General features: G+C 48.8%; 1 long non-coding RNA gene across 1 annotated transcript; it reads left to right on the forward strand.

The window, feature by feature from the left end:
- Positions 1–6637: 6637 nt before the first annotated feature.
- On the forward strand, positions 6638–11957 carry LOC141152970 (uncharacterized). Its single transcript, XR_012247207.1, has 3 exons — positions 6638–6726; positions 7831–7920; positions 10544–11957. It is a non-coding gene; the product is annotated as an uncharacterized lncRNA (long non-coding RNA).
- Positions 11958–18955: the final 6998 nt, after the last annotated feature.

The following is an 18955-nucleotide window of genomic DNA, read 5'->3' on the forward strand; positions in this document are numbered from 1 at the left end:
CACACAATCTCTGAAGGTGTCCTGTCCTCTCTGACATCAAACAGATCTAATATGTTCTGTAAGGCTGTGTGCCCACGATGCGTTTTTTAAGCGTTTCCGCAGCGGCAAAAACGCTGCAGTAACGCATAAAAACCGCATGGTAGAAGGTCTGCCGTGTTCCCCAATGATAATCTGCATGTGCTGTGCACATGCTGCGGAAATTTCCGCTGCGGGTTATCATTGCGGAAAAAAACGGAGTACTACCAATTATTTTGCGGCAGTGCTGCGTTTTCTCCGCCATTGACTTGCATTGAAACGCATGGATTACACATCACTGTATATGTAGATGCGCATTCCACGCGTTTCAATGTGTGGATGGTACCCGGGTCTAGAGGACAGGAGACTCTCCTCCGGACACGGGTACCATAGAACCTGTAAAAAAAAAAAAAAAGAATAAAATAAAAAATAAATATTATACTTACCTTCTGATGGCCCCCGCTGCGCTCGTCCTCCCTTGCCGGCAGATCGCGGTGGACTGAAGGACCTGCGCTGACGTCATAGTCATGTGACGGCAGGTGCTTCAGTGTACCGCGATCTGCCGGCAAGGGAGAACGGAGCGAAGCAAGACTCTGGGGGCCATCGGAAGGTAAGTATAGATTTATTTCTTTATATTTAAACATTCTTTAAGGTCACAGTATATAAATCCATGCTGTTTGCATGGATTTATATAGTGTGACCAAGTTGTCAAGCACTTTCTAAGTGATGCTAAAATCGCTTGGAAAGCGCTTGACACCCACATGCGGAAATGCATGTGAAGAACGCTTCACATCCGCATGTCCCTGGCAGGAAAAACACATGTACAATCCGCATGTACAATCCGCATGCGTTTTTTTCTGCCAGGAAGATGCAGAAACGCTCAGGAAAAAATCCTGAGCATTTCTGCATCGTGGGCACATAGCCTTAGACCTATTTTACAACTCAACCCACAAATGGCTCATCGTATAGAAATCTGGTGAACATGAAGACAAGTCATCGTCTTGACTGATAAGGATCGGTCAGGAAAGTTCCTCAGCTTTTTCCCAACTGTAACCTTGGTGGGTGTGACTAAGTGACTACATGGTTTTTGCTAGAGCCTCTGGTGGTGAGGTTAGGCCTGGCCGCAGGTAAACGCCAGGTACCACTCAAGGGCAGTCCCCGGGACTGCAGCTGCTGACCGCAGGGTCAGAAGCACGGGTACATGGTACAGGAGGGCTAAGACAAAACGTGGTTAGACAGTCCAGGGTCGGGGCAGGCGGCACAGGTTCAGCGTAGCCGAGGTCAGAAGCAGAGAGGTCAGGCATGATGGGAAAACTAGCCGGGTCGGTAGCGGAATATAGATTCAAACATAAACATGGACTAACAGTAGAAACCAACATTCAAGTGGGGAGTGGAAGGCGGAGTTGCCTAAATAAAGGCCCTGCTTGCACGGGATAGGTCAGGTAACCTAATCTCTGCAGGACCTAGCAGGGTTAAATTCCTACAGAGACCGGTCATGCCCCCCTAAAGCTAAATGAATAGAGCAAGCAGATGCTGCATGAGGTAGATTAGCGGAATGGCCTGACATGGCTAGAAACCACATGGTGAGTAGAGGGGCGCTGGGGAGGCATGCGAGTTACCACCATGACATGGCCATTATCGTGCAGAAACAAGCTCTGCTATAAATTGGTTATGCAAATACTAGATCCCAAGGTTTTTCGGCAGCATATTGCCCCATCACACTGCCTCTGCTGTGCATCCTGGTGCAGTCTCTTCCTCATATAATTCATGTATTCCGATGTGCACACAATGGAAAATGTGACTCAAAGGATCAGGCCACCTTCTTTCATGGTCTAGTTTTGATCCTTGTGCTCATTGTAGGAACTTATGGAGGTGGAAAGTCTGGTGCTCTCTCACCAGTCTGTGACTCGCAGCTATCTATGATGTTGTGCATATTCTGAAACCATTCAATTATAGCCAGTACTACATTTATCAATCATTTGGGGTAAAGTCGTTCATCTGTGGCATCAGTCCAGACAGACTAGTCTTCATTCCCCATGTGCATCACTGAGCCTTTGGCACCCACAACCTTGTCGCAGGTTCACCAGTTTCCCTTCCATGGATCATTTTTGGTAGGGGATAACCATTACAAGACTCTACATACCCCAAAAACACCCTACAAGACCCAACGTATACTGGGAACACTCCACAAGACAAACCAGGAAGAGCCTACAAGATCTACTGTATATTAGGAACACCACACAAGACCCGCCGTGTACCAGGAACACCCCACAAGACCTGCCATATACCAGGAACAACCCACACATTCTGCCATGTACAAGGAACACCCCACAAGACCTGCTGTGTACCAGGAACACCCCACAAGACCTGTGGTATACCGGGAACCCCCAGAAAGTCTGGTTGTGTATTGGGAACACCCCACAAGACCTGTGGTATACCGGGAACCCCCAGAAAGTCTGGTTGTGTATTGGGAACACCCCACAAGACCTGCTGTATACTTTAAACACCCCACAAGACCTGTCGTATATTGGGAACCCCAAAAAAGTCTGGTTGTATATTTGGAACACCCCACAAGACCCGCTGTATACTTGGAACACCCCTCAACACCTATCGTATTTCGGGAACACCCAAAAAGTCTGGTTGTATACTGTGAACAGCCTATGAGACCCGTTGTATACTTGGAACACCTCACACGACCTTCTGTATATTGCGAGCAATATATAGTGAGCAACTCACCACAACACTTGTTGTACATTGAGAACATGCAACATGACACTGAAAACCCCACAGGACCCACCATATATCTGGAACCCCCCCACAAGACCTGCTGTATGCCAGGAACACCCCCACAACATCCTCCGAATATTGAGAACACCCCACAAGATCTATTGTATATTGGGAACATGCAACAAGACCAGCTGTAAATTGGGAACTCTCCACAGCACACACCGTATATGTGAATATTCCACAAGACACGCAGTATATTGGGAACACCCCACAAAACCCACCGTGTACTGATGTCCTCCCAGAAAACCCGTCATATACCATGATAATGTCTGTAAAGCGCTGTGAAATTAATGGTGCTATATAAGTAAATAAAATAAATATACTGAGAATCTCTCACAAGATCCACCGTATAGTGAAACTCCTCAGAAGACCTGCCATATTGGAAATGCTCTGACCTAGTAATCTGGACATCACAATTTTGTCCTTGTCACAGTTGCTCAGCTATTTTCCACACTTAACAGGTATCATTGTCACAAGATAATCAATGTCATTCATGTCACCTACCAATGTTAATGTTCTACAGTGTATATAATGTATGGCAGAAGGTTTCAATGTACATTTTAAAATAAAAGCCAACGTGGCTCTCCGATCTGCAGAGTTCGTACTTAGGTCAACGTGACGTAGTTCCACCCCAGATAACTATTTTTATGTATCTCCAATCACATGTATATGAGTCGATCGCACATACTATACACCATGTGGTCGACTCTATTTCGTATGGAGCCCCCTCTTTTGGTCGGATGACATTTCTATACTTAGATGTAATATCTTGGTCAACTTCCCCAATATATCTCTTCACTTCCCCATTATCAGGAGTTCACCTCATTGTATTGATGATGAAATTAGTGGTGACTGTGAAGAGGTAGAAGACAGTGCAAAAGCCATTAAACTAAATGCCATATTGTACTAATTTTGACAATTTCTGGATACACACAGGGGCCACCAGGTATAACCCGATGACAGACGTCCATGTGCTTCCTGGAGGCCTTGCCAATTTACCCCTGTATCATCAGTCAAATTTACATAGTAACGGATAAAATATATTCCTTCCCAACTACCTGGCAATCGGGCATCTGTTTCACGTTTCAAATCTTTCACAACATATTCATATAGAGAGATCCATTGTCTTACTGCTCTTACAGTAAAGAATCCAATCTATATGATAAAGAAACCTCCTTTCCTTTAGATGTTGAGGATGCTCCCTTGTTATAATTACAGTCTTGGCCGTTGGTATGCTTGTAAGATTGTACATACTTAATAGGTCACGCATAAGCCTGCTATAAAGTCTCCCATACAATGCACACACAGATATGAGGGATTTCTGCTCTTCTGTCTCAATGTATCACATTTTAAAAAAGCAACAGTAGCATAGAGGAGATAACACAGCACTACTGAGCAGTGCAGCTGTGAATACAGCATTGGACAAGCTAAAACACACTAGAAATCAACACTGGGTGAGATAAACTTACTAGAAATCAAAAGTAGGGAGAACATTATACAGCAGCACTAAAGCTGTGTGCCCACTATGTGTTTTTTAAGCGTTTCCGCAGCGGCAGAAACGCTTAAAAAACGCTTGTTAGTAAGTCTGCTATGTTCCCCAATGATAATCCGCATGTGCTGTGTACATGCTGCGGAAATTTCCACTGCGGATTATCATTGCGGAAAAATCCGCAGCACTACTAATTATTTTGCGGAAGCGCTGCGTTTTCGCCGCCATTGACTTGCATTGGAACGCATGGATTACGCATCACTGCATCTGCAGATGCACATTCCACGCGTTTCAATGTGCGGATGGTACCCGGGTGTGGATGACAGGAGACTCTCCTCCGGACCCGGGTATCATAGTGCCTGTAAAAAAAAGAATAAAATAAAAACTAAATATTATACTTACCTTCTGATGGCCCCCGGTGCGCTTGTCTCGGCTTGCCGGCAGCTCGCGGTGGACTCAAGGACCTGCGGTGACGTCATTTAGTCATGTGACGGGTCACGCGACCGCTGATGTCGGCAGGTCCTTTAAGCTACCGCGAGCTGCCGGCAAGCCAGGACGCATCGGATAAAGACACCGGTAAGGTAAGTATATATTTTTTTATTTTTTACCATTCTTTCAGTCACAGTATATAAATCCATCCCGTTTGCATGGATTTATATAGTCTGACCAAGTTGTCAAGCACTTTCCAAGTGATGCTAAAATCGCTTGTCAACCCGTATGTGGAAATGCATGTGAAAAACGTTTCACATCCGCATGTCCCTGGCATTAAAAACGCATGTACAATCCGCATGTACAATCCACATGCATTTTTTCTGCCAGGGAGATGCAGAAACGCTCAGGAAAAATCCTGAGCATTTCTGCATTGTGGGCACATAGCCTAAGCAGTGAATGTGTGCATACAGCAATCTAGTGAGGTAAAACTCTATAAATTAAAAGTATTGAGAATATTATACAACAGTACTGAGTAATGTTGCTGTGAATCCAGCACTGTAGTGAGATAAAACAGTTACTAGACAGCAACTGCTTTGATGATATCATACTGCCATACTGACCAGTGTATATATGAATCCCTCTCTATGGTGAGATAAAACATTTGTAAATCAGCCACATGGATGACATAACATAGAAGTACTGAGCAGTGCAGCTGTGAATGCAGCAATGGGTAAGATGAGCAGCAAAATATGTCTGCCTGTTTCACCTTGCTCCTCCCTGATATACACTGATATATGGGAACCATATAATGCAGTTAAACTAAATCCAGGGGTTTGTTCACATGTCCTGGTGGTTATCTGAAAACTACCACATTAGGGGTGACCATGCACTTAGCAATTTGTGTCACAGAGCTTTGTGCTGCAGTTTTCAAGTCCCAGTTTGTACGGGTTAAGTATATTAAAACAATGTGTTCAATCTTTATGGCGGTTGGATCTACAAAACATTGCTGATCCTGTATTGTATGACGGCGCACAGTGGGGTTTTTATCACGTACTTGTACATAAGTTATTGGTGTGGCATTTGTGGCCACTTTCCATTTTCTCCCCCTGTGACTGAGCATCTTCTGAATGACATGTCCACAGACAGCAAAGAAACACAACCGTCCTGGCCATTGTTTCCTAAGAAAACTGAGCATTGTGTTGCCTCCAGATTCCCAGGGTCTATTATCTTGGAAAACAGCAGGGCTGCAGTGGGGATATGTGATGTGTGAAACTCCCTCCTATTGCAATAATGAGTTAAAGGGACAGCGCCATCAAGAACATTGCCTTTTAGTGTTCACTTATCGTGAGCTGTAGGTATAGGTCATATAAGGGGTATTCTGATTCTTCTTCGTATTATACATTTCTATTTTAACCCTTTAATCTTCACATTATATGTTTCTATTTTAACCCTTTTAAGCTTATTGGAGCTTAATGGCATGTAAACTTTTAATAGGTTTGCCTCATTGCTTTTCTTAACTTTTTTTTTTTTTTTTATTGACGTTACTGTATGAGGCTTTGTTTTAAGCAGGTGTAATTTATTATTTTCTACTGTTCGGTGATACATATACATATAGTATCATGTCAATTCATGTATGATGATGTGGCGGAACTACCGACCGTGCAGCCGGTTCATTGAACGGGGGCCCCGAGGGAGAGGGGGCCCCTCCAGCCTCCAGCAGGGCCGCCATCAGGGCATGACTGCCCTGACTCCAGTATGGGGCCCGGCCGGTAGGGGCCCCCTCGGAGCCCCCCCTCTTGTGCGTCTCTCTCCTCATGGGGCCCCCGGCCCCATGCTAAGCGCCGGGTCCGGGACATCAGCGCTGCGCTGCTCTGCTGAGGCAGCGCCTTTATGATTCCCCTGACTTCCGGTCATGTGACCGCGCCGTCACATGACCGGAAGTCAGGAGAACCTGGTGTCAGCGATTTGGACGAGCGCCAGGATTCTGCAGGGATCGCATGGGGGTAAGTATAACAAGTTTTATTTTTTTTTTTTAAATACAATTAACTAGGAGTGGGGGGAAATGGGAGATGCACATGGGGGGGAAGGGGAATGGGAGATGCACATATGGGGGGGGGGATGGGAGATGCACATGGGGGGGAAGGGGAATGGGAGATGCACATATGGGGGGGGGGATGGGAGATGCACATGGGGGGGAAGGGGAATGGGAGATGCACATATGGGGGGGGGAAATGGGAGATGCACATATGGGGGGGGGAAATGGGAGATGCACATATGGGGGGGGGAAATGGGAGATGCACATATGGGGGGGGGAAATGGGAGATGCACATATGGAGGGGGGGGGGGAAATGGGAGATGCACATATGGGGGGGGAATGGGAGATGAACATGGGGGGGGAATGGGAGATGCACATGGGGGTAGGGGGATGAGAGAGGTGCACATGGGGGGGGAATGGGAGATGCACATGGGGGGAGGGGGATGAGAGGTGCACATGTGGGGGAGGGGGATGAGAGAGGTGCACATGTGGGGGAGGGGGATGAGAGAGGTGCACATGTGGGGGATGAGAGAGCTGCACATGGGGGGGGTGGTGAGAGCTGCACATGTGGGGGGGATGAGAGATGCACATGGGGAGGGGGATGAGAGATGTGCACATGGGGGGGATGAGAGCTGCACATGGGGGAATTGGGAGAAAATGAGCTGCACATGGGGGAATTGGGAGTAGGGGGATAATGAGCTGCACATAATGAATGTGGGGTGGGGGAGAGTAAATGATGATGGGGTGGGGAGAGCACGGACATGATATAATGAATTGGGGCAGGGGGTGCATGTAAATAATGAATGCGGGGAGCAGGAAGTATAGAGTAGGGGGCGTTGCGGATGCAGGAGTGTAACTGGTAACAAATTGGTGGAAAGAGTAGAGGTTCTAATTAAATTATATATTAAGTGCCTATTTACAGTTAATGGAGGCACCGTGGTGGATTACAATTTATATTTGGAATGGTGGGTGGCATAATAACTATATATTAATGGTGGGTGCACGTCTGTATTCAGCTGCGTAATGTAGAAGTTGGGGAATGTGCTCTAGATAACTGTGTTATTTTATGCAGAGACGAGTCCTGGCTGGAAGACGTGATGGCGGTCTGTGCTGGATGAAGGAGAAAAGCGTAGCTGAAGGACTTCACCTAGAGACGTCACCAGTGAGTCAGTGTATTACATGTACACTTACACTATATACTATGTACCGGGCTCCTGTGTATAATGTCACTGGTGATCACTGTATTACCTGTACACTGACACTATATACAGAGCTCCTGTGTATAATGTCACTGGTGATCACTGTATTACCTGTACACTGACACTATATACAGAGCTCCTGTGTATAATGTCACTGGTGATCACTAGATTACCTGGACACTTAAATTATACATACCATGTATAGAGCTCCCGTGTATAATGACACTTATGGTAATATTAGTAATGTGGTGGTAATATGTGGTCTGGTCATGGTGTGGCAGTTTTTCTTCCTTCTGTGTGGTATTATTCGGTCACTATGTTGTGGTAATATGTGGTCTGGTCATGGTGTGGCGGTATTCCCTGTATGTGGTATTATTGGTCATTTAAAAAAAAATGTATATGACACATTCCCTTAAAGAAAACGAAATAAAAATATATCTAAAAAGAGTATTGGATGTTTTAAGAAAATTTTAATAGGTTAGAGTAGGGCCCGGCCAGAAGAGTCTACCTTATCGTGGTGGCGGCTTTAAAAATCTTTTGGCCAAAACAAAAGCTGCTGGCTATGTATGTGCCGCCGTCACATGGCCGAACGTCAGGAGAACCTGGTGGCAGCGACGTGGACGAGTGCCAGGATTCTGCAGGGATCGCATGGGGGTAAGTATAACAAGTTTTATTTTTTTTAAATACAATTAATTAACTAGGAACGGGGGGGATGAGATGCACGGGGGGGATGAGATGCACGGGGGGGATGAGAGATGCACATGGGGGGGGGGTGAGAGATGCACATGGGGGGGGATGAGAGATGCACATGGGGGGGGATGAGAGATGCACATGGGGGGGATGAGAGATGCACATGGGGGGCGATGAAAGATGCACATGGGGGGCGATGAAAGATGCACATGGGGGGCGATGAAAGATGCACATGGGGGGGGATGAGAGATGCACATGGGGGGCGATGAAAGATGCACATGGGGGGCGATGAAAGATGCACATGGGGGGGGATGAGAGATGCACATGGGGGGGTTATGTTTACATAACTTTGTTGCCTTATGAAGGGCAGGGGGGGGCCCCAAAAATTTCTTGCACAGGGGCCCACTACAGTCTGTGTCCGCCCCTGATGATGTGTGGGGGTAATTAGAAAGTAGCTGATTGATTTGCAGGTCTCTTGTCCAGTGGCCAAGTCAGTATTTCAGCTGGATGGCAGTAGTGTGAACTGCCTCCTAAATGCTGGCATCCCCATCTCTTCTTTTGATTGCATTGCGTGACGTCATTGTTACAGAATGGATCAATTGTTGAACCAGTGGTGCTGCCATTTCTCCAAAGTGCCCCAGAAGCTGTTTTTGAACACGACAACTGCAGGCCGCATGTTGCTGGTGCTACTGTGAGCAGCATGTGTGGCCTAAACCTGCTACCATGGCCTGCAGCGTCTCCAGACTTATCTCCCATTGGTCGGCAATTGTAGAGAGATCTGCCATCAGGGGATCTTGATGATTTGCCCAAGTGCATTCAGCGCACTCGAACCTTCCTCATAACCATTAATAACCTCAGTGATAGCAGCCGGGGCTGTAAGTGCGCGGATTTCTGCACGTGGCTCATACTCCAAACTGAATAAATTGAGATGTTTTGAAAAATTTTGTTCCCATTTTTTTCATCATTTGCAGATCAGTAACGTCTCCATCCTGTGATTTCCATCATTCCACAACTTTTCCTTCTTGGTGTTACAATATCACTCTTGAGAGGTTGATCTAAACACACGTAACACAGCATCGAGCAGAGCCTCAGCGCGTGGCCTGTCCTCCGTGCACATGTACAGGGTCTTGTTGTGTCCCTACATCAGCCGTGACGTGTAGTGTTGATGCTGATCTCTCAGACAACCCTCCATTACGATTGTTCACACAGACAGGAATCTGATAGATGTTTCCTGTTAGAACTTTCCCACGATTGTGACTCTTTTTATGGGAAAAACATCATAATCCTGTAACTGAAAGGGGTCATTTTTTCTCATTATTATATGTTCTAAATATTTATATTTTTGGTAAATTAGGCACAAGAATTTGTATACATACAGTATATATATATATATATATATATATATATATATATATATATATATATACACACTACCGTTCAAAAGTTTGGGGTCATTTAGAAATTTCATTATTTTTGAAAGAAAAGCACATTTTTTTTCAATGAAGCTAACATTAAATGAATCAGAAATCCACTCTATACATTGTTAATGTGGTAAATGACTATTCTAGCTGCAAACGTCTTGTTTTTACTGCAATATCTACATAGGTGTATAGAGGCCCATTTCCAACAACCACCACTCCAGTGTTTTAATGGTACACTGTGTTTGCTAACTGTGTAAGAAGGCTAATGGATGTTTAGAAAACCCTAGAAAACCCTTGCACAAGTATGTTAGCCCAGCTGAAAACGGTTTGGCTGATTTGAGAAGCTATAAAATCGACTTTTCTTTGAGCTAGTTGGGAATCTGGAGCATTACATTTGTTTGTTCTATGAAACTCTCAAAATGGCCAGAAAAAGAGAACTTTCATGTGAAACTCAACAGTCTATTCTTGTTCTTAGAAATGAAGGCTATTCCATGCGAGAATTTGCCAAGAAACTGAAGATTTCCTATAATGGTGTGTACTACTCCCTCCAGAGGAGAGCACAAACAGGCTCTAACCAGAGTAGAAAGAGAAGTGGGAGGCCCCGCTGCACAACTGAGCAACCAGACAAGTACATTAGAGTCTTTATTCTGAGAAATCGATGCCTCACAGCTCCTCAACTGGCAGCTTCATTAAATAGTACACGCAAAACGCCAGTGTCAACGTCTACAGTGAAGAGGCGACTCCGGGATGCTGGCCTTCAGGGCAAAGTGGCAAAGAAAAAGTCATATCTGAGACTGGCTAATAAAAGGAAAAGATTAATATGGGCAAAAGAACACAGACATTGGACAGAGGAAGATTGGAAAAAAGTTTTATGGACAGACGAATCAAAGTTTGAGGTGTTTGGATCACACAGAAGAACATTTGTGAGACGCAGAACAACTGAAAAGATGCTGGAAGAGTGCCTGACACCATCTGTCAAGCATGGTGGAGGTAATGTGGGGGTCTGGGGTTGCTTTGGTTCCGGCTAAAGTGGGAGATTTGTACAAGGTAAATGGTATTTTGAATAAGGAAGGCTATCACTCCATTTTGCAACGCCATGTCATACCTGTTATGATCTGCAACATGTACTAAGGCAAGATAGGGGAAGCTGTCCCTACAGTAAGACTAAGCTGAATCCCTACGATGTAGCGGGCTGCCTGTTCCTAGCGAACAGACCCGCCTTAGTCCTCGGCTAGTCTGAACGAAGACCTATAGCATAAGGGGAGGGGTCCCTAAAAGAACTAAGGACTGGAACAAAAATGGGACACCTCCTAAACAGAGAAGTTGTTGCAGAACACAAAAAGACAAACTGACAAAAAGGTACTAGAGGTCCCAGAAGGACCAAGCGAACTGACAGAGATAAGCACAGAAGCACCTGGCTAGAAAAACAGTCAAACACTGAAGTCCAGCACAGCCAGAAGGGCGGAGCTGGAATATAAAGGCAGGTGGTCACGTGACCGCAATACACAAGATAGTAAAAACAAACAGGAGGGTTCTAACAGTACCCTGTGGACAGCGCTTGATTGGAGCCAATTTCATCCTACAACAGGACAATGACCCAAAGCGCACCTCCAAATTATGCATGAACTATTTAGGGAAGAAGCAGGCAGCTAGTATTCTATCTGTAATGGAGTGGCCAGCGCAGTCACCAGATCTCAACCCCATTGAGCTGTTGTGGGAGCAGCTTGACCGTATGGTACGCAAAAAGTGCCCATCAAGCCAATCCAACTTGTGGGAGGGGTTTCAGGAAGCATGGGGGGAAATTTCTCAAGATTACCTCACCAAATTAACAGCTAGAATGCCAAAGGTCTGCAATGCTATAATTGCTGCAAAGGAGCATTCTTTGACGAAAGCAAAGTTTGAAGGAGAAAATTATTCTTTCAAATAAAAATCATTATTTCTAACCTTGTCAATGTCTGGACTATATTTTCTATTCATTTTGCAACTCATTTGATCAATAAAAGTATGAGTTTTCATGGAAAACACAAAATTGTCTGGGTGACCCCAAACTTTTGAACTGTAGTGTATATATATATATATACACTGCTCAAAAAAATAAAGGGAGCACTCAAATAACACATCCTAGATCTGAATGAATGAAATATTCTCATTGAATACTTTGTTCTGTATAAAGCTGAATGTGCTGACAACAAAATCACACAAAAATCATCAATGGAAATCACATTTATTAACCAATGGAGGCCTGGATTTGGAGTCACCCCCAAAATTAAAGTGGAAAAACACACTACTGGCTGATCCAACTTTGATGTAATGTCCTTAAAACAAGTCAAAATGAGGCTGAGTATTGTGTGTGGCCTCCACGTGCCTGTGTGACCTCCCTACAACGCCTGGGCATGCTCCTGATGAGGCTGAGTATTGTGTGTGGCCTCCACGTGTCTGTATGACCTCCCTACAACGCCTGGGTATGCTCCTGATGAGGCTGAGTATTGTGTGTGGCCTCCACGTTCCTGTATGACCTCCCTACAACGCCTGGGTATGCTCCTGATGAGGCTGAGTATTGTGTGTGGCCTCCACGTGCCTGTGTGACCTCCCTACAACGCCTGGACATGCTCCTGATGAGGCTGAGTATTGTGTGTGGCCTCCACGTGCCTGTATGACCTCCCTACAACGCCTGGACATGCTCCTGATGAGGCTGAGTATTGTGTGTGGCCTCCACGTGCCTGTATGACCTCCCTACAACGCCTGGGCATGCTCCTGATGAGGCTCAGTAGTGTGTGTGGCCTCCACGTGCCTGTATGACCTCCCTACAACGCCTGGGCATGCTCCTGATGAGGCTGAGTATTGTGTGTGGCCTCCACGTGCCTGTATGACCTCCCTACAATGCCTGGGCATGCTCCTGATGAGGCTGAGTATTGTGTGTGGCCTCCACGTGCCTGTATGACCTCCCTACAACGCCTGGGCATGCTCCTGATGAGGCTCAGTAGTGTGTGTGGCCTCCACGTGCCTGTATGACCTCCCTACAACGCCTGGGCATGCTCCTGATGAGGCTGATTATTGTGTGTGGCCTCCACGTACCTGTATGACCTCCCTACAACGCCTGGGCATGCTCCTGATGAGGTTGCGGATGGTCTCCTGAGGGATCTCATCCCAGACCTGGACTAAAGCATCCGCCAACTCCTGGACAGTCTGTGGTGCAACGTGACGTTGGTGGATGGAGCGAGACATGATGTCCCAGATGTGCTCAATCGGATTCAGGTCTGGGGAACGGGCGGCCAGTCCATAGCTTCAATGCCTTCATCTTGCAGGAACTGCTGACACACTCCAGCCACATGAGGTCTGGCATTGTCCTGCATTAGAAGGAACCCAGGGCCAACAGCACCAGCATATGGTGTCACAAGGGGGTCTGAGGATCTCATCTCGGAACCTAATGGCAGTCAGGTGCTCAGTGTGAACCTGCTTTCATCTGTGAAGAGCACAGGGCGCCAGTGGCGACTTTGCCAATCCTGGTGTTCTGTGGCAAATGCCAAGCATCCTGCACGGTGTTGGGCTGTGAGCACAACCCCCATCTGTGGACGTCGGGCCCTCATACCACCCTCATGGAGTTGGTTTCTAACCGTTTGTGCAGACACATGCACATATGTGGCCTGCTGGAGGTCCTTCCTAAGTGGACATGACGCACCCCTGGGCCTGTGTCGCGCAGCGTTGCGCACGCGGGAGCTTACCCGGAGCCGGATCTGTTGAGGGTTGTAGTCTCGTGGCGGTGACCCGGTCCGTGCCCAGGGAGTCAGACTAAGTGGCGCTGTATTAGTGGTAGATGTTGTACGACTACGCCACCCGTTGAATGCAGCGAAGGAGCTGCCGCTGCAGGGCAGACCGCTGAGGCCGGTGGTAGGATTGTGCAGCGTGATAGTATCACCCCCAACGGGAGGGGTATGGCCTCAGGGCAGCCGACGTGGATGATGGGGGTAGCAGGAACCACTCGGAGACGGTACGGTGTAGTTCAGGGTCTTTACTGGTGACAAAGATAGACCCTCCCGGAGTACTGGCTAGCGATTGGGGCCTGGTCAGTCCTTGAGCAGATGGGATCTCCCCTAGCCAGGCGGAGTTGTAGGCCTCCCAAACTAACTGTACTCTTCTGGCTACCTTGCTAGAGGCGGGTATAAGTAGCCCACGTCCCTGAGTGTACCGTGTGGTGCTCACCCGTATGGCCGGTGACTCGGGGCCTTCTAGTAGCTTCCGCTCCACGACGGCGGTGCTGGTCCCACGCGTGTGACCGTGCCTTCGGGTTTCTTGGCCAGAGGACCTGAAATCCCCTGCCGGTCGGTTTCTGCTGCTGGATAGGAGTTAGTCCCCACAGCCTCGGACTTCGGGTCCGGTGATAGCTTCTCAGTCAGGGCGAGTGTTATGCACACGCCCGGGCTAAGCGGCGTGTGCGTGTGATTGTAGTGATTCCACTGGACCGTGCCGGAGAGTGAATGCCTGGAGGGGCGTGACTAAGTATTCACCCGATCCGACCAGGGTCGCACGACGGCATACGACGCCAGTGCACCAAGGAGGAACCGAGCAGAGGGACCAGGTGCTACTCCAGGACAGACCCCGGACACGGCTGTTGACCCACACAGGGGAATACAGGAACAGGCTGGTAGGCTGGCACACAGACTGGTGGGTATAGGCAGGCACGACTGGTATGCAGGCAGGCGGGTATGCAGGCAGGGGGGTAAAGGCAAGCACAGCTAGAGTGCAGACAGGGAGGCACTAGCAGGTAGGAACACAGGCGGGATAGGACCCAGTACACACCGGGACTCAGGAACAATACAGGCAGAGGGTTACAGGCAAGCACAGCTAGAGTGCAGACAAGGCTGAGCAGGGAGGACAGGGCTCTGTTCACACGGAACAGACAGGAAGGGAAAGACAGAGCCAGATACTCACACAGTACTTGCAGAGACAACAAGCAGGAGTTAGGTACGAGTTCAGACTCTGCAGAAAAAGGAAGGGAACGGACATAGAGGCAAAACAGGTAAAGGACAGGAGAGAGTTCAGACTGGAACTGAGTGTACGGAGGAGACCGACACTGCAGAGGGATACAGGAGCGGGTCTGGGAATACGGCCCCCAGAGAGGCGGAACGAACAGGCAAGGAGCGTGTTCAGACAGGACAGACCAGACGCAGGAGCGGGTCTAGGAAATCGGCCACAAGAAGGCGGAACGAACAGGCAAGGAGCGTGTTCAGACAGGACAGACCAGAGAACACAAAAAGGACACAGTTCAGACACGGGAGCTGATACCGCAAAGCAGGAGACATACAGGACTCAGTTCAGACACGGGAGCTGAAACCGCAAAGCAGGAGACATACAGGACTCAGTTCAGACACGGGAGCTGATACCGCAAAGCAGGAGACATACAGGACACAGTTCAGACACGGGAGCTGATACCGCAAAGCAGGAGACATACAGGACTCAGTTCAGACACGGGAACTGATACAAAAAGCAGGAGACAAGAGACGGGACCTGGCACCTTCAGAGTGCAAGCATACACTGAAGGAAACACTATGCTCAGGCAGGGATAGAAGGGAGCTGCTGAGCTATATACCAAGTGACAGACAGCAATAGGCTGAGGACGCACAAGGGGTGTGACCCACAGCAGGTACAAAAGGCAGGAAGTGATCGGGCGCCGCCCTTAAGCAGCAGAAACAGACACAAACAGACAGCATGGAGGGAAGCCAGAGAGACATTCTGGACAGGAGATCAAGTGCGCCCTCTTGCACAGTGGGAGATGGACCACCATGCAAGGACGCCGCCAGGTATGTTACAGTACCTCCCCCCTTACGCCCCCTCTTCTTCAGGCCTGCCAGAATCTTCCGCAGGGAATTCGAGGGCCAGTCGTTCACTGGGTTGGAGGGGGACAGAGACTTAAGGGTAATCTCTGCTTCGAGGTACATCTTGTCAAGCTCACAGGAAGAAATAGACGGGTTATCAGGTACATAATGAGGAAAAGTCACTGTCTCTTTGTTATCTGGTGGTATCCCGGAGGATTCAGGAAACAACTGGAGGTCCTCCGCCGGGTCAGAAGAGTGCAGAGGCTCAGAGAAAACAACTGCTTCAGAGTACACTAGGTCGGACTCACTGGAGGAAGCAGGCGAGGTATCGGGTACCGAGTATAGGAAAGTCTCTGTCCATTCACCACCAGGTGGCACCCCGAAGGGTTCTGAACACAACTGGAGGTCCTCCGCCTGGTCGGAGGGGTGTAGAGACTCGGGAGTAACCTCTGCTTCGGAGTACACTAGGTCGGACTCACTGGACGAAGCGAGCGAGGTATCAGGTACAGGATATAGGAAAGTCTCTGTCCATTCACCACCAGGTGGCACCCCGAAGGATTCTGAACACAACTGGAGGTCCTCCGCCTGGTCGGAGGGGTGTAGAGACTCAGGAGTAACCTCTGCTTCGGAGTACACTAGGTTGGACTCACTGGACGAAGCGAGCGAGGTATCAGGTACAGAGTATAGGAAAGTCTCTGTCCATTCACCACCAGGTGGCACCCCGAAGGATTCTGAACACAACTGGAGGTCCTCCGCCTGGTCGGAGGGGTGTAGAGACTCAGGAATAACCTCTGCTTCGGAGTACACTAGGTTGGACTCACTGGACGAAGCGAGCGAGGTATCAGGTACAGAGTATAGGAGAGTCTCTGTCCTTTCGCTACCAGGTAGCACCCCGAAGGGTTCAGGAGACAACTGGAGATCCTCCGCCTGGTCGGAGGGGTGTAGAGACTCGGAGGTAACTACCACTTTGGGGTACCCATTGTCAGGCTCACAGGACGAAGCGGACAAAGTATTGTGTACCGGGTGTAGAGAAGTCTCTCTCCATTTGTCATCGAGTGGTATCCCGGAGGGTTCAGGAGGCAACAGGGGATCCTCCGCCAGGTAGTAGAGGTGCACAGACTCTGAGGTAACCACAGCTTTGGAGCATCCTTGGACATGCACACCGGTTAAAGAGAGAGAAGCATCTGATGCCGGGTGCAGGAAGTTCTCCTGTGTGGAGTCTGGATGGGCAGAAGTCTCTTCAGCCAGGAGAACTGGTGCACTACCCACGCACATTACCCATTGGGGTTTCTCCGGGATACAGGGAGATGAAGCTTCAGTAGGGACTTCAAGGTTGGGGTCAGGAGGTCTCAGGGAGGACAGACCCTGGCGTGACGACTTGCCTCTAAGTCTAGCACGTCTGGACTGCCTCTTGAGGTTGAGAGAAGTATTCCGGAAAGCGTAGTCACCCTGTGAGGATTCTGGGTGGGCAGTAGTCTCATTGGGCTGGAGGACTATTGCGCTACCCACACACATTACCCGTCGGGGCTGCTCCGGGATATTGGGAAGTGAAGCTTCAGCAGGGGCTTCAGAGTTAGGGTCCTCGAAGACCATACGAAAGGCCACCAGGAAGGCCTGCAGGTCAAGGATGACAGGATCCCATGCTTCCCATAGGGGGGTGACCCATTTCAAGGCATCACCCGCTAGGTAGTCAATCATAAAGGCCACTTTAGCCCAATCGGAAGGAAAATAGAGAGGGTAGGCCTTAAAGTGTAGCATGCATTGCTCCACAAATGCACGACACTGTCTTGGATCCCCATAGTAACGTGGCGGATCCGCAGGAACGAGAGCTGATAGATCCATCTGGACGGGTGCGTAATTCGCCTGGAACTCAGCTAAAGGGGGAAAAAAATTTATTTATTTATTTTAATGCATGTATTCGCTGGAAAAACTTCTCAAAGAGCGAAGGCCGTGGGGCTCAACGGGAACCATGGCCTGAGCATGCTGTTATGCACACGCCCGGGCTAAGCGGCGTGTGCGTGTGATTGTAGTGATTCCACTGGACCGTGCCGGAGAGTGAATGCCTGGAGGGGCGTGACTAAGTATTCACCCGATCCGACCAGGGTCGCACGACGGCATACGACGCCAGTGCACCAAGGAGGAACCGAGCAGAGGGACCAGGTGCTACTCCAGGACAGACCCCGGACACGGCTGTTGACCCACACAGGGGAATACAGGAACAGGCTGGTAGGCTGGCACACAGACTGGTGGGTATAGGCAGGCACGACTGGTATGCAGGCAGGCGGGTATGCAGGCAGGGGGGTAAAGGCAAGCACAGCTAGAGTGCAGACAGGGAGGCACTAGCAGGTAGGAACACAGGCGGGATAGGACCCAGTACACACCGGGACTCAGGAACAATACAGGCAGAGGGTTACAGGCAAGCACAGCTAGAGTGCAGACAAGGCTGAGCAGGGAGGACAGGGCTCTGTTCACACGGAACAGACAGGAAGGGAAAGACAGAGCCAGATACTCACACAGTACTTGCAGAGACAACAAGCAGGAGTTAGGTACGAGTTCAGACTCTGCAGAAAAAGGAAGGGAACGGACATAGAGGCAAAACAGATAAAGGACAGGAGAGAGTTCAGACTGGAACTGAGTGTACGGAGGAGACCGACACTGCAGAGGGATACAGGAGCGGGTCTGGGAATACGGCCCCCAGAGAGGCGGAACGAACAGGCAAGGAGCGTGTTCAGACAGGACAGACCAGACGCAGGAGCGGGTCTAGGAAATCGGCCACAAGAAGGCGGAATGAACAGGCAAGGAGCGTGTTCAGACAGGACAGACCAGAGAACACAAAAAGGACACAGTTCAGACACGGGAGCTGATACCGCAAAGCAGGAGACATACAGGACTCAGTTCAGACACGGGAGCTGAAACCGCAAAGCAGGAGACATACAGGACTCAGTTCAGACACGGGAGCTGATACCGCAAAGCAGGAGACATACAGGACACAGTTCAGACACGGGAGCTGATACCGCAAAGCAGGAGACATACAGGACTCAGTTCAGACACGGGAACTGATACAAAAAGCAGGA

Source organism: Phyllobates terribilis, unplaced genomic scaffold (assembly GCF_046119375.1).
Source record: "Phyllobates terribilis strain yellow unplaced genomic scaffold, ASM4611937v1 Scaffold_7__3_contigs__length_470593459, whole genome shotgun sequence".
NCBI lineage: Eukaryota > Metazoa > Chordata > Amphibia > Anura > Dendrobatidae > Phyllobates > Phyllobates terribilis.